We start from the raw sequence: 14616 nt of genomic DNA on the forward strand, positions 1-14616 counted from the left end.
CATCAGCAGCTAAGGCTTCTTGCAATTCCTAGTAAATATTTAAGACTTTTGGAAGAGAAGGTAAAGGCGGCAAATAAAAATTAAAAAAATATTGCTCTAAGACTCTTTGAGAGAGAGAGAAAAAGAGTGGCCTTTAATTTAGTGCAAAAAATGTGCGAACAATATTCCATCAACGATGAGCAATCAACATTCACCGTAGATAAGAAAAAGTGTAAATAAAATATGAAAGACATGCATTTTTATTAATTTTATTGTGATAGTTTAATTATTTTCGTAATCAACATAAAGCTGGTGATATGCCATAAACAACAACATTCCGTTTGCTAGCCTTAGCAGAGATTGGAATATGTTTTAATAAAATGGGAATATTTATCACTCATTAATTTTCAAATATGCGCTGACCCAAAATAAATGCACCTTGTCACCTTCGGATATGCATGACTTGTTATATACTTTTGAGAAATTCTTAAGTACGTTTTTTTTTTTTTTTAGAAGATATAATTTTACTCGAATATAATTTAAGTGTATATATGTGTGAAACTCTCTCTTGGAAATTTGAACTCCGGCCCTTACCCCCCACACCTTACAAGCATTTATACTTGTGGAGTGAAATGATACTTCATTTTCTCATATTCATGGTGAATCCCACCATGAATTTAATAAATAAACCACACCATAAATGTAAGAGAAGGTAGCTAAATAGACCACCTCATAAATGTGAGAGAAGGGAGCGTCATTCTCTATATTAAGTAAGCATAGAGAATACACAACTTATATTATTTATAAAGTAATGCTATAGACATAAATTATTCTACAAATATTTTACAAACGGCTGATGTGGCATTCTTCGCATCAGCTTTTTAAAAACTAAAATGCCACATAAGATATGAACAAATTCTAATTAAAAAAAACAAAAAAGAAATCCAGATCAGCTTTACTTTCTATCCTAAACCTAAAATGTATCAGACACAAAATATTCCCTCTTTGCCTCACGACAAACGACACCTCCCTCTTTGCCTTATCAGTGCCACTTGCCTCCACGGCATTGCATCTCTGCCTCACGTCGGAACGACACAAATTGCATCTCGCCTCAAACTTCGCTACATCTCGCCATAAACTTCTCTCCTTGCCTCTTCAGTCTCTAACCCCAAATTAAATTCATTGAAGAAGCCGCTAGAACCATGGCTGGGAATAGTGTTGCAATCCCATCACTACCAATGCCACCATGAGCATGGTTTCTCCAAGCCACCTGCCTCCTTCCCAATAACGACAAACGACATACATTCTTTTTCAGTATTGAAATTTGTTTATTTATTTATTTAATTGATTCATATTTGATGTAGAGTATTGCAATATTTATGGCCTTAAGGCAATCCAATGGATTATATAAACATGTGGATGGAATGGAGAGATTTTCTGTGTTTAGGCAGTCCAAAGAATTTTTATGTATTTTGAGCTTGTGAATAATGTCGACATTTTTTGTGTTTACACATGTAAATTAAATGTTTGCTCAAATTTGTTTAATTCATATTTTGAGTCTTGCAAGTGGGAGATTCATATTGTTTATAAGCATGCTGATGCATTATTAAGAAACAACTATTTTGATAGTCAAGTTAGATATCATAGACATACAAGAAGTGCTTGATTAGTTTCATGATTGTAAAACTAGTCATGTGTATAGAAAATCTAATATGAGGGTCATAGCTTAGTTATAAATTCAGGCAGTATAGAAATTCATATTTTTTCACTTCTTATATTTTTACCAAGTAAGTTTATAAAAGCCACATGCTTTTTCCCTTCATCATACATAGATTATTAACTAACTTGTAACCTCATGCATATGCATGAATACACTTAAAAATATATAATAAGATGCATAGTATAATTCTCATATATATATATAATTTAAGAGAGGTGCTACGTCCACAACATTTTTACAACAATTTTACAACAAATCATAGGTGGTTAGTTGTTATAGGTTCAAATTTGAATCTAACACTAAGATTACTTTTTTGTCCCAACAATAACAACCAGTAACAACTTGCCACTTAGGATTTATTGTAAAAATGTTGTAAAAATGTTGTGGACATATCATTTCTCATAATTTAAATATTATTGATAGCCATTCTTACATTTTGTTAATTCTTTAAAAATTCTTGTAAGAATATATTATTAGGTATAAAATGTAAACTATCCATGTTTATTTATTTTTATTACTTCTTAATTTTTGTTATTGTACTTTTTTTTTACACTTTAATTATTATAAACACTTTAATTATTATAAACTCTTTAATTTTTGTACTCAATAACTCACTTGATTAAATATTTATAATGTGATCCCACATTTGATTAGGAAATTAAACTTTCTAAAAATAAATAATTCAAGACACATGGCCTAAAATTGGACTCTAATTTGAAATTCTAATTGAACTTTCTATGAGTTTTACCTATTAATATATGTAAATTTGATTTTTAGAGTTACAAAGAATGCTAAATTATGTTAGTTTAAATTAATTTGAACTCAATGTTTAATATTTATTTAATTTTAATTTATATATTTATTTTTACTTTATATTTACTAGTTATTAATTCTATATATATATTTTTTATAAGGAATTCATTGCAACATAGTTTATTGTTTATATAATATTAATATTCTTGGGGGCACTAGGTAGATATATATCTAAATTTTTATTCATTAGAATAGTGGAGTTGAGATTTGGAATGAGGCAGTCCAACCCAAAAAGATTATATTTTCTTTCATGTCCATTGTACAAATTTGTTATTAGCAACCAATGAAGATAAATAGTGACTCATATTATGAAATATAAAATAAATTTGTTATTTATTATATACACACATACATCTGTATATTTACAAATGTATGTGTGTATTTGTAAAATTTCTCAAAAAAAAAAAAACATTTGTATATTTACCAATATTCAAAATGCCATTGCACAAGATGGTTAAACATAATTATCATGGTCTAGGAGACCTAAATCTAACCCAAATCCATCATAGATTCATGTACTTTTAGAACAAGCAAATTAATCTTGGAGTTACCCTAGGCTTCTCTAATATGAAGCAATGTAAACGCCTTTGGTTTCATCCTCACCATCTTCGTACAACCAATCTTCTACCTCCTGGAGTTTAGTAGTAAACTCTTCCCTCTCCGAATCAATGACAAATTCCTGATATTTGTCACTAAGCTAAGAAATAGGAAGTATTAGTTTTCTTTTAAATACTACAGGAAGTATTAGTTTAGAATTCCAAAACTAAAAGCCAGATATTTGTCACTAAGAGTCTGTTTAGGATTTATTTATTTTGTTAAAACTGGAATTTTTTTGCTAAGAATACTAACGATAAATGTAAAAATTAACTGAAATAGTACAATAAGACCTATAAATAGTATCAAAAAATATAATAAGGCCATGAATAAGTGCAAAAATAAGCTAAATAGTAAAATAAGCTGACAAAATAATCAATGCCAAACAAACACTAAGGTTCCGTTTGTTTTGGCTTCAAACCACTTTCGAAAATGCTTTTCTGTAAAAGTGTGTGTTTGGTTGTAACTGAAAATTGAGTCAAATTGAAAATATTTTCAGGGTTGACCATAAAATAAGGTTCCCCAAGCGTAAAACCATTTCCGTTCTTATTTTCACTTCAAACCATTTATGGGCTTCAGACGCGCAAAGAGAGAGAGAGAGAGAGAGAGAGAGAGAGAGAGAGAGAGAGAGAGAGAATAGAGAGTAGAGAGAGTTAAGGAGATTGCACCCCAGCACCGGCGCCACCTTCGCGATCGCCCTGCCTTCGCGATCACGCCGGTGCTAGGTTTTCACAATCGCGCCGGTGCTGGGTTTTCACGATCGCGCTGGTGCTGGATTTTCGCGATCACGATCTCGCCTCTCTCTCTTCCTTCTTCTCTCCCAGATTTTATGATTTTTTTTTTTTGGTTTTGTTTCTTTTGTGTTTCTCTGTTGAGATATGATGTTATATATTTATTTGGGAGCTGAGAAAATGTGAAAAAATGTGAGCAACAAGTGAAAAATGTATTTTCTATAGTAATTTCAAGATTACAAGCAAACACCTGAAAATATTTTCCAAAGTATTTTTTAAAATGCCACTAAACACCTAAAAATATTTTCCTTTCCCGAAAATATTTTCAGATGAAAATATTTTACAGTTGGAAAACATTTTACATCCATCCAAACACAGCCTAGGCATGCTACTTGTTTCTCATGTCATAGACATAGGCCTCAACAGCATTCTTTGAGTTTTGTCTCTTCCATTACTCTATCTTGCAAAGCCGTTTCAAATTCCTTCACTGCCTTTTGCACATCTGCTGGAATCATTCCTCCATACACCAACTTTGCCTTCAGCCTTTTAAAACAACAGTACTCTGCTGATTGTCTGCAGCCCTGTTCTGAGTACCAAGGGCAGCACCTTTCCAAGACAAAGCATCTGAGAATGGGAAGCTCTTTGTTTGTTTGTTTCTTGAGAAATAAATGGGAAGCTCTCGTTGACCTTCAGATCAGATCAGCTCTAAAAAATATTGGTATCATAGTAATGCCAAAAAAAAGAAAAAAAGACTTTGATTAAGGTCTAATATCTTTAAGTAAATACCCCCAGACAGATTACATGTATTTAGGGCAGTTCCCTAGATGGGTTAAAACATGAGGAAGAATAGCATGAAAAACCCATATGATGCCCCTTAATCACTTAATCACTTTTGGCACGTGAGTGACGATGAGTCCCCGCTCACATAAATTTCTTAAGAGCGAGGACCCATTAATGGCCGAGATTAACCTAAAATTTACCACAAGAAGAGAATGAAAAGAGGGAATAATGACTAAAGTTTTTGACACCCCTGGTAGTGACAAGCAAATTTGTGTGTGAGAGAGTGTGTGTGTGTGAGAGAGAGAGAGAGAGAGGGAGAGAGAGAGAGGAAAGCCCATTAAAGTGTCCCTTATTAAAAATTCAAGGAGAGCCTAAATGCATGCCTACCATATATGTGTGTGTGTGTGAGAGAGAGAGAGAGAGAGAGAGAGAGGAAAGCCCATTAAAGTGTCCCTCATTAAAAATTCAAGGAGAGCCTAAATGCATGCAAGCATAAAAAAAAAAGGCAATAAAACTACCATATATATATATATGTATATGTATATGTATGTATAATGCTTGGGTATCAACCATCTATCCATGAAAATTACCTGAAAGTCTCATACTTTATATTTCAGACTAAGAATGGCACATTGCAAAGCACAACCCCTGGCAACGCACTCACTTGCATTCATTTGTGTGCCTAGGCTTTTTGAACAACTCTGTCAGTACCTTAATCATTGCAGGAACATGAGAGCCCGAACCAACCACCTTAACCATATGGACATTTTCAAAAGTAAGACCAGCATCTGCAAAAGCCATCTCCAAAGGTACCTTCACAAGCTCCAAGCTCTTGCTTTCTGGAAAACATCAATCTTGTACTGTTCTTTAAATTTTGAAGCGAAGTGCTCGAACAGCACTTCATCAAAACCTCCACCACCCAAAGATTGATCATGAGCTAATATTTTCAGCTGCCCCTTTTTAAATCCAGCAAAGCAAAATTGCATGCTAGCATGACCAATATCAGAAAAGGCAACATTTGGCTGATCGGTTTCAGGTAAGTCTGTCTTATAAATACCATTAGCCAAGGCCATTGCAGTAGTTTCACACATCAAGTGGAGAGGGTGCAAACCCGCAATTGTGGCTGCATCTTGTATAGAAAGCCTTCATTCTAAAAACATTCATGAAACAATGTGTCACATAGTTACTCAATATAAACTTTGAATATTTTAGAGAAAGAAGATCCAACCTACCTATATAATTCCCCAACAATTCTAGGGGAATACATAGGTAGATATAAAAATCATAAAAACAATGAAACTAGTCATGTACTTAAGCTGGAAGATACTTACCTCTATTTTCAGTTTGTATTAACCTTAGATGAGTAGAACCTCGAGCTCCTCCATCCCAAAAAACCAGGTCAATGTAAAAACTACATCCCCAAATTTGGAGTAATACTCCACGAGAAGAAATGCGTTAGCACTAGAGCTTTGGAGATCAGAATTCAGAAGGTTGTTCCAAAAGAAAAGACACCTTGATGTGAGGCTGTATCCAAAGTGATATTTGGGATTGTCAATACAGCTGAGCAAACCTGTTTATAACTCACAAGTCACAAGAAAAAGCATAACTAAAAAAAAAAACATAAATTTCAAGATTAAAAGTTAACAGAGTTACATCAATAAAATAAATAAATATATAATGATGACAAAGGCTCTAATTGGTTGCAAGCCTAAGTCCAAGATGGATTTCCATAACCTTCTCAATGACTGGAAACAATAACGATCGTTTTGCAGTTTGCATATAATTATGTATTGCATATTTTCCAAACAGGTGGTTAAATATCTTTTGCAGACTTCCACCTTGAACTTTACAAGGGGAGGAGATTCTATTTGAACTAGAGCTTAAAATTCAACAAAAATTAGAATGACAAAAGAAAATTCAGCTCTAGAAAGTTCACAGAACTTGTTGAGTTCAGAATCCGACCATGAAACTTCTGTACAAGGTTTAAAAGAAAAAAGATTGTTGAATGTCATATTGTCAAGAACTAGAATGATAGTTCAAAATTTTATCAGTTTTTTTTCTTTTCCCCAATATTTCTTTGCACAGGAAGGGACAATGACAAGGCCATCATATTCTAAAACACATCGCAAATGGCTTACAACCAGGTAAAGTGGATATTACATTGTTTATATACATTCTAAAATATCTGCTAAGCTAATGAAATTTAGGTTTAAATAAGGGCAAGCAGTACAAAACAAGACAAATAAGAAAATGATCATCTACTGATATTTTTGCTTTCTAATTCACATGCTTGTGCATTCTGGTGAAATTAAAGACCAAAGTGACAGAACCACGGAAAGAAATACCTTTCATCACAGAAAATAACAGCCCGATAATCATGAGGATGATGGATTATGCGTCCAGCGGCTTGATTTACAGCTCGTGATGCTTGTTGATCATACCAATCTTCTCCAGTTATAACCTACAAGGTCAAAGTCAAATAAGAATTGGTAAAAACAATTGCCAAAATCAACAGGGGCATGCTCTGTTTGGGAGTGTTTGGATTTTACACTCTGAAGTTTCAAAACTTTGGGGTGTTAAATCCAAATACTCTAAAATCCAAATTCTAAAACATCAGAGTGTTATCCAAACACCTTAAACTGCAGGAGGTAAAATCCAAATTTTGCAACTTCAGGATGTAAAATCCAAACACCCCTAAACTTTAGGGTGTAATTTGTAATTTACACAAATTAAAATTATATCTCAGAGTTCGGTGGCTCAAAACTAGTTTTAAAAATCTTGAGAGTTTAATGTACGTTTGATGTAGAGAAAACAACCCACGTGGTCATTATGGGAGGCAAAACCTGAAAAAGAAAAATAGTTTTAATGTGATTTATAAGGTGAACATTATGGTAGGTGAAACCTGATAGGAAATGTTAAACTAGTTTTAAGCACGATTTGTTACAATGCAAGACAGAAGATTAAAATTCTTAAAAGTTGAGACTTCATAATAATCCCATAAATTTTGTTAACTCTCAATAACTTAAGATTCTCACCTTAAATTCCTACAAACTGAAACACAACCCAAGGAAAAACATCTGATACTTAAAAATTGACATCTCAATCGAGCAGGTTCGATTAAACCGGACCAAACTAACCTCAGGCAAAACTATCAAATGAATTTACAAAAGATCAGCACTAAGATTCTTTTTTCTTGTTCTTTTTTCTCTCTGATTCCCAATCCAACAAATAAAAATGAACATATTATGTTATGTTATACTCGAAAGTCGAAACGCATAAATAAATAAAAAAGGGTATTAGTTAAGAAAGCTTTAGAATGATTACCTGGACTTGACTGTAGTGTAGAAGATGCGACCTTTCTCAAATAGTTAGAGCAGAGAGTAATCAGAGGTGCTGGCTAAATAAACAGCGAGACAGCCCAAGGGGATAAGAGTGAACGGAGGAGAGAGACATCAAAACTAAAAAGAGGGGGAGGGAGTTACGGCTATAGAAGGATAAAAGTGATTAGGGTTTGTTCCAGTTTTAATTACAAAAAATACCCCTATCTTTTCTTATCTTTTCTTTTTTTTTTTCTTTTTCTTTTTCCTTTTCTTTTTGGGGGTAAAGGAACTTTTTTCTTTCGATAGAATTTTCACCTCAATTTCAAAAGCTAGCAAAAATTTGATCCCTCGGCATAATTCTCAAAACTAATACATATATAAGATAAGAATTTTTAGAGCTTAAAATTAAGAAATGATACATCCATAATATTTTTACAACAAATTCTAAGTGGTAGATTGTTATGGTTGATATTGTTGGGATAAAAATCTAAAACATTGCGTTATAAGTTACAACTACAAGTGTCATTCCAAATTCCAGGGGCCAAACTAGAATCAGTATCACTATATATTGTAACAATCAAATTTATTCACCTACACATACAGTTATAAAAACAGCACAATTAGCCCTCACGTTAGCCATGCGGTAAGGAGCCTATGTGCATGCGCAATGATCCCTTATTCGAACCCTGGCGGGTACCGGGGATGGAAGGTGGGAGAACTCATGCGTTGCGCCTTACTGCTTGCTATCTTGGGGTGCTACGATGAGGTCTGTGACACTTTAGTCACAGTAGCTATGACTCAATGCAACATTCCATAGTGGAGGATACCCCTATAGTCACGCCCAAGAGGGTGAGTCACACATGGTCGCCCCTGCCCTTTTTTAGTTCATCAAAAAAACGGCACATTTAGATATTGTATACATTGAGTTTTTGTGCTGGTATTTTCAGTGAAAATTCATAAGAATCATAATATTCATTTATTTTTTTACAAGTGTATAAAACCTTTAAGTTACTTCTTATAGGACAATGTTGACGGTTGCATCATATTTTATATATATATATATATATATATATATATATATCACACTGTTTCAATTCAGGTCATTTAGTGTAAAAATCAATCTCTATTTTTGAATTATTGGAACCATTAGATCTTACTACTACCTTTTTACTTCTTTCTCAATGGTATACCACTGTTCTTATTGAATGAAAGAATGATCTCAATGTCATCAAGTCACTAAATTTTGTGAAAACGCATAGCCCAAGAGAACTTATATAAAGGTTCACAAACGTTACTTAGCTCTAGTTGTTGTCCCTTCAATCAAAATTGTTATTATATTAAGTTACTCTTCTTTATTTAAATGGAAACTTTTATTCAAATAAAAAGTTATTTCAAACTGAAGATAACTACTTTAACCCACTAGTACAAAGTACAAACATAGTTAAAAGACATAGTGATTATAGCATGGAAACCTTCATCTCCTCTTAATGTTAAATGGGTGGGAAAGACACCTTCATGTTATGTTTCCAACATGAAGTCGACCTCCATAAAACTTTCCACCTACATGATTACATTCGTGGTCCATCAGAGAAGGTCATCTCATCCTTAGAGGAGATGGAGGTTTGAGCTCACTTGGCAAGAGGTTTACTTCTCTACATCCATTTTCTAGATTCAAGTCCATGGCCTCCCTACACTCTGGAGATCTATGGAGAACCTCAAGAAAATAGATCTAAAGGTTAGTTCGGTCTTCAACATAGAATTCGCTGTCCAAGGGCTAGAGAAAGTTTGCCAATATTCAGGTTGAACTTGCAATATTCATGATTTTGCCTAAGCATGTTATCTCCTTCATGGTTAATGTTCTCTCTTTGAGTTGAGATGCTTCAATTCGCCCTACCCTATCCAGTAAATCATGGACACTCTTTGCTAGGTCTCCTATGATTTGCTCTAAAGAGGGTCTAGATTCGGAAGTGGATTGATGCTCAGGGTTTGACATGATGCGACCACTATGTAGATGCATGCAACACAATATTTATGAATGCAGTTAAGATTCCCCAAAAAATTCAAATAACCAATTCTCAATATAAAATCAAGGTCAAGCAAGAGTATATGTAGAGACTAGATCAAAGAATCAAATGAATAAATTGCAGTCAAGAAGTGACAGTGTTCCAATATTGAGAGATAGCCCAAATAAAAGTCAAATTCCAATAAGTTCCACAATTAATAATGAGAATAAGATATTTCAAAGAAATTGGGTTATGTCTTTTGTCTTTTTTTTGGAATTTTAGAGTGGGTATTGAAAGAAAACACAAATAATAAAACAACTAATTTGAGCACAAAATGGGTAGGCCAATGGAGTATGGTAGGATATGCACATAAAAAATATAAAGATAATATTTTTTAATGAGACAAAATTGAATCCACAAAAAAAAAAATAGAGTAAGAATCGTAACCTTGTTAGTGGCAAACTTATTGCACTAGATAGTCACGGGTCTGGCTCCTCAAGTGAGTGAATTAACTTGGGCTGAGTGGACCTATGGATAACAATTCAAGCCCAATATAAGCAGTGGGCTATCACAGCAATAGTTTTTTTTTTTTTTGAAATACAACAAAAGAACTATAGTTAAAACAAGAGTTTGCTAAACCCAACTTCCAAACATAAAACACCGAATTAAAGAAGCTACTAGAAACAAAGGAACTGAAAGAGAAAAAAGAAAAGGAAACGGCGGAGCAGTCACACAGCGGCGCAAGATCACCAGCGATCACGATCAGCAGTGCTCGCAGGTGCAGATCGGAGATCACACGTCAGGTCGCGGTGAAGCGTGAAGCGGCAATAGAACCGGCGTAGCATGAAGTGGCATGGTGGTTCACGGCAGCGTGAATCTAGTATTATCGACGGCTTTTGTGGGCTTCAAACTCCTCTGTTTCTGATCTGGTGGCTGATGGGCTTGCGTGGGTGGTCAATCTCAGAGGCAGTAGTTCGTCGATCTCGACATGGGTCTTTTTTTTTTTTGTGGTTTTCGGGTTATGGGTTCTGTGATCAGAGGCGGGCATGGATGGTGGTCACCGGCTTGGGAGGCGTCTCTAGCTTCTCTGTTGGCTTGGGGGTGAGAAACTCATGTGGGGCGTGGGGGTATACATAGATTGCAGGGGCTGGTTTGGGCTTGTTCAAGATCTCATGGGGCAAAAACTTGAAAGGTACTGTCATGGTTTTGCTTTGAGATGGTTGTCTATGGTTGTGTTGTATGGACCGGAAGTCTGCTCTGATACCAAAACTGACGTAGGACAACCGCAGTATTCCAATAGAACAGAAAAACAATAAGATAAACCCTAGGAGTCAGCACCTAAGAGTTACTTTGAGTCAACACCAAGCAAATTGGAGTCGACACCAATGTAAAAGAAAACACACGTTTTTTTAATAATTCTCAAAAGTTGTCTTACAATAATTAGAATAAGTGTTTAAATAGCTAACAATAAAATGCATAAAGAAACCCTAATTATTAAATTCTCGGGCTTGCTTAATCTTAAGCCCAATAACTAACAGGCTCCATCCATAAGGCCATAGGTTCGGCCATCTTCTTTTTACTCTTCCTCCTATACATGCATATAATTGAGGGCTTGTATCTTGTGTCCGCACCACGTACCCAACTGTGAGTTTTTCAATTGTTTTGATTTCATTGATTTCTTTACTTTTAAAACCTTTTTCAATTGTTTCAATTGTTTTGCTTTCATTAATTTATTCTCAACTAACCCAACTATACGTATTTAGCTAGTGTAAGTGTTCTTAATTCCTATCATTGTCAATTGTGTGACTAGTGTACATGTACGCGTTCTTTCAATTGTGAATGCTAGTGTATGTGTTCTTCATTTCTTATCATTGTCTTTTGAGTGAATGCCAATGTAATCAACTACCTGCTTGCCTCAAACCTCTAGTTTAGAATGTTAAATTAAGTTCATTACATGTGGTTTAATTCCTATCATTGTATATTATCAAAAAATTCATATAATTATCTTGTGTGTTAATGAATGCTAGTCTACCCAAGTACCTGCTTGCCTCAAACATATTGGTCTACTGTGCAACAAATAGAATCATTAGACGATTAGTTTTTGAATTTAAAATTAAGTCCAAATACCATAATAAAATGTGTTTGAGTTATTAATCTACTGTGCAACAAGTTATTCCTGTTATTGAATCCCAAACAAAATTAATGTTTATAGTTTAACAGTTTTATTTTTGGATTAGTTGTATCACATTCATAATTAGTTATATTATTAATGTAACTATTTTTTTAGAACATGTGCCCATAATTTTCTAAGTTAGACTAATAACGTAACTATTTTTTACTTAGATGGATTTGAATGATGAAGTACTTAAGACCATAATTTTTTCGGACTGTATGTGGAAACTAGCCTTGGTTCATGTTGCATGCCATTATTTGTTCTACATTATCCATTGAAGGCAACGACTAAAAAGACGTGTTCCCCACATTCCTACACATTCAACCATAGAAAGATAAAAAGTTCGTGATGAAATAATGTCTCGACTTAGGAATAGTGAAAAATGCTATAATGTAATACGCATGGGTCCACAAGCTTTTCAAGGTTTGTGTGACATTTTGCGAAGAGATGTGATTTTCAAGACACACAATGTCCCACAGTTGAAGAGCAAGTTGGCAAGTTTCTTCACATTCTATCACATAATGTGACGAAATAATGTTTCGACTTAGAAATAGTGAAAAATGCTATGATGTAATACGCATGGGTCTACAAGCTTTTTAAGGTTTGTGTGACATTTTGCGAAGAGATGGTGATTTTCAAGACACACAATGTCCCACAGTTGAAGAGCAAGTTGTCAAGTTTCTTCACATTCTATCACATAGTGTGACGACCTGTACAATTTTCTTCTTTTTTCGTCATTCTAGTGACACCATTACTCGCCATTTTCATAACATGTTAAGATCAATAATTATGTTACAAGAATAGTTCATTCGACAACCTAATGGAACCTAAGTTTCACATGAAATACAATAGAGTAGTAGGTTCAACCCATATTTTAGGCGTAAATGCACTTTTAGTCTCTACATTTTGCACTTTTTCCATTTTGGTCCCTACATTTTATTTTTATCACTTTTAGTCCCTAAACCAATTAACGCAGGACATTTAAGTCCTTGAAGCACTATTTCGTTAGCATACTAACGGGGAAACTGACATGAGCATTAAAATATTATTAAAAAATTATTTACATTTTTAAATGCCAAAAAAAAAAAAATAATTACTCAATTTTTTACAAGTTCTTCCTAAATCTGAAAAATAAACAAAGCACCCAAACCAATACTCTCTCTCTTAATCAAAGAACAGAAACCCAGCACCCAACACCCAGCACTCAAACCCCAGCACCCAGCACTCAAACCCCACGGAAACAAAGAACAAAAACCCAGCAAAAGAATAGAAACTCATACTCTCTCTCCTAATTCTCTCTCTCTACTCTCACTCACCGCTCGCCCTTTCGTCTTCATTCTCTCTCAAGACGATCTCAAAGACGCCACTTCATCCTCCTCCTCCGACTCGCCCCCTGATCCTACCATTCCTTATGACTCGTCCGAGTGGGACGAGCTCGGCTCCGAGTCCCACTCACCTCACAAGTCCGAGGACGAGCTCGACCCTGGCTCCTAGTGCCCGATCTTCGAACCTGACTCCTCCTCCTCTTCCGCCTCGGCCCCACCCGATCCAGTCCCCGCCTCGGAGTCCGATTCGCTTTACTTCTCGAGAGTTTCGAATATGGTATCGGCGGCGAGTTCGGGTGACGCGCGGACGGAGTGGCCGAGGAGGCAAAAACAGTGGGGTTTGACATCATTGTTTTGGTGGAGTTAGGGTTGGTGTTGTGAAATGGTTTCGTTGGATTTGAGGAGGCAGAAATGATGCTGTTGGATTTGCTCCAAACCCAAAAACTCAAATATGCTCCAAACCCAAAAACCATGAATTTTTTTTGAGTTTGTTGTTACTTGTTGCTGTGTTTGGTTGCTAAGAGATGAGTTTGTTTGGTTGGGTTTGACTTGCTCTTAATCGATGGTGGTGGTGGGTTTGATTGTGAGAACATGAAGTTTGCTGGGTATTGTTGCTCTTGTTCTGGGTTTGATTGTGAGAAGGTGAAGTTTGATTCTGGGTTTACTCTTGTTCTCTTCGACATGCACTGTTGGTTTCTTTGATTTGTTTCTTGTTTTTTTTGGATTTGATAGAGATTAGATTTGGTTGCTGGATTTAGATTCGGGGTTTGTCATATATTGGTTTGGGTGTTGGGTTTATTTCTCGGATTTGGGAAGAACTTGTAAAAAATTGAGTAATTATTATTTTTCTTTAATTTTGGCATTTAAAAAATGTAAATAATTTTTTAATGCTCACGTCAGTTTCCCCGTTAGTTAGCTGACAGAATAGTGCTTCAAGGACTTAAGTGTCCCGCGTTAATTGGTTTAGGGACTAAAAGTGGTAAAAATAAAATGTAGGGACCAAAATGGAAAAAAGTGCAAAATGTAGGGACTAAAAGTGCAATTACGCCCATATTTTAAGGTAAATATATCATGTATATATTTTATATTTGATAGTAGTTTAGTATAAATATATTTTAAAGTAAATGTCATTGAGAGATAATGTTAATTTCAAGATTGTACTGGGGCAATTGATGGAA

At 34.8% G+C, this 14616-nt stretch overlaps 1 long non-coding RNA gene across 3 annotated transcripts; it reads right to left on the minus strand.

Annotated features, from left to right (window-relative positions):
* Positions 1–4030: 4030 nt before the first annotated feature.
* On the minus strand, positions 4031–8117 carry LOC142633917 (uncharacterized). 3 transcript variants are annotated; one of them, XR_012843995.1, is made up of 6 exons: positions 7942–8117; positions 7413–7460; positions 6963–7078; positions 5949–6187; positions 4132–5767; positions 4031–4087 (listed from the first exon to the last, which is right to left on the minus strand). It is a non-coding gene; the product is annotated as an uncharacterized LOC142633917 (long non-coding RNA). The 3 variants fall into 3 exon arrangements; XR_012843994.1 differs by lacking the exon at positions 7413–7460; XR_012843996.1 differs by lacking the exons at positions 7413–7460; positions 7942–8117 and adding an exon at positions 7167–7397.
* Positions 8118–14616: the final 6499 nt, after the last annotated feature.

The sequence above is a fragment of the Castanea sativa genome, chromosome 5 (genome assembly GCF_040712315.1).
Source record: "Castanea sativa cultivar Marrone di Chiusa Pesio chromosome 5, ASM4071231v1".
NCBI lineage: Eukaryota > Viridiplantae > Streptophyta > Magnoliopsida > Fagales > Fagaceae > Castanea > Castanea sativa.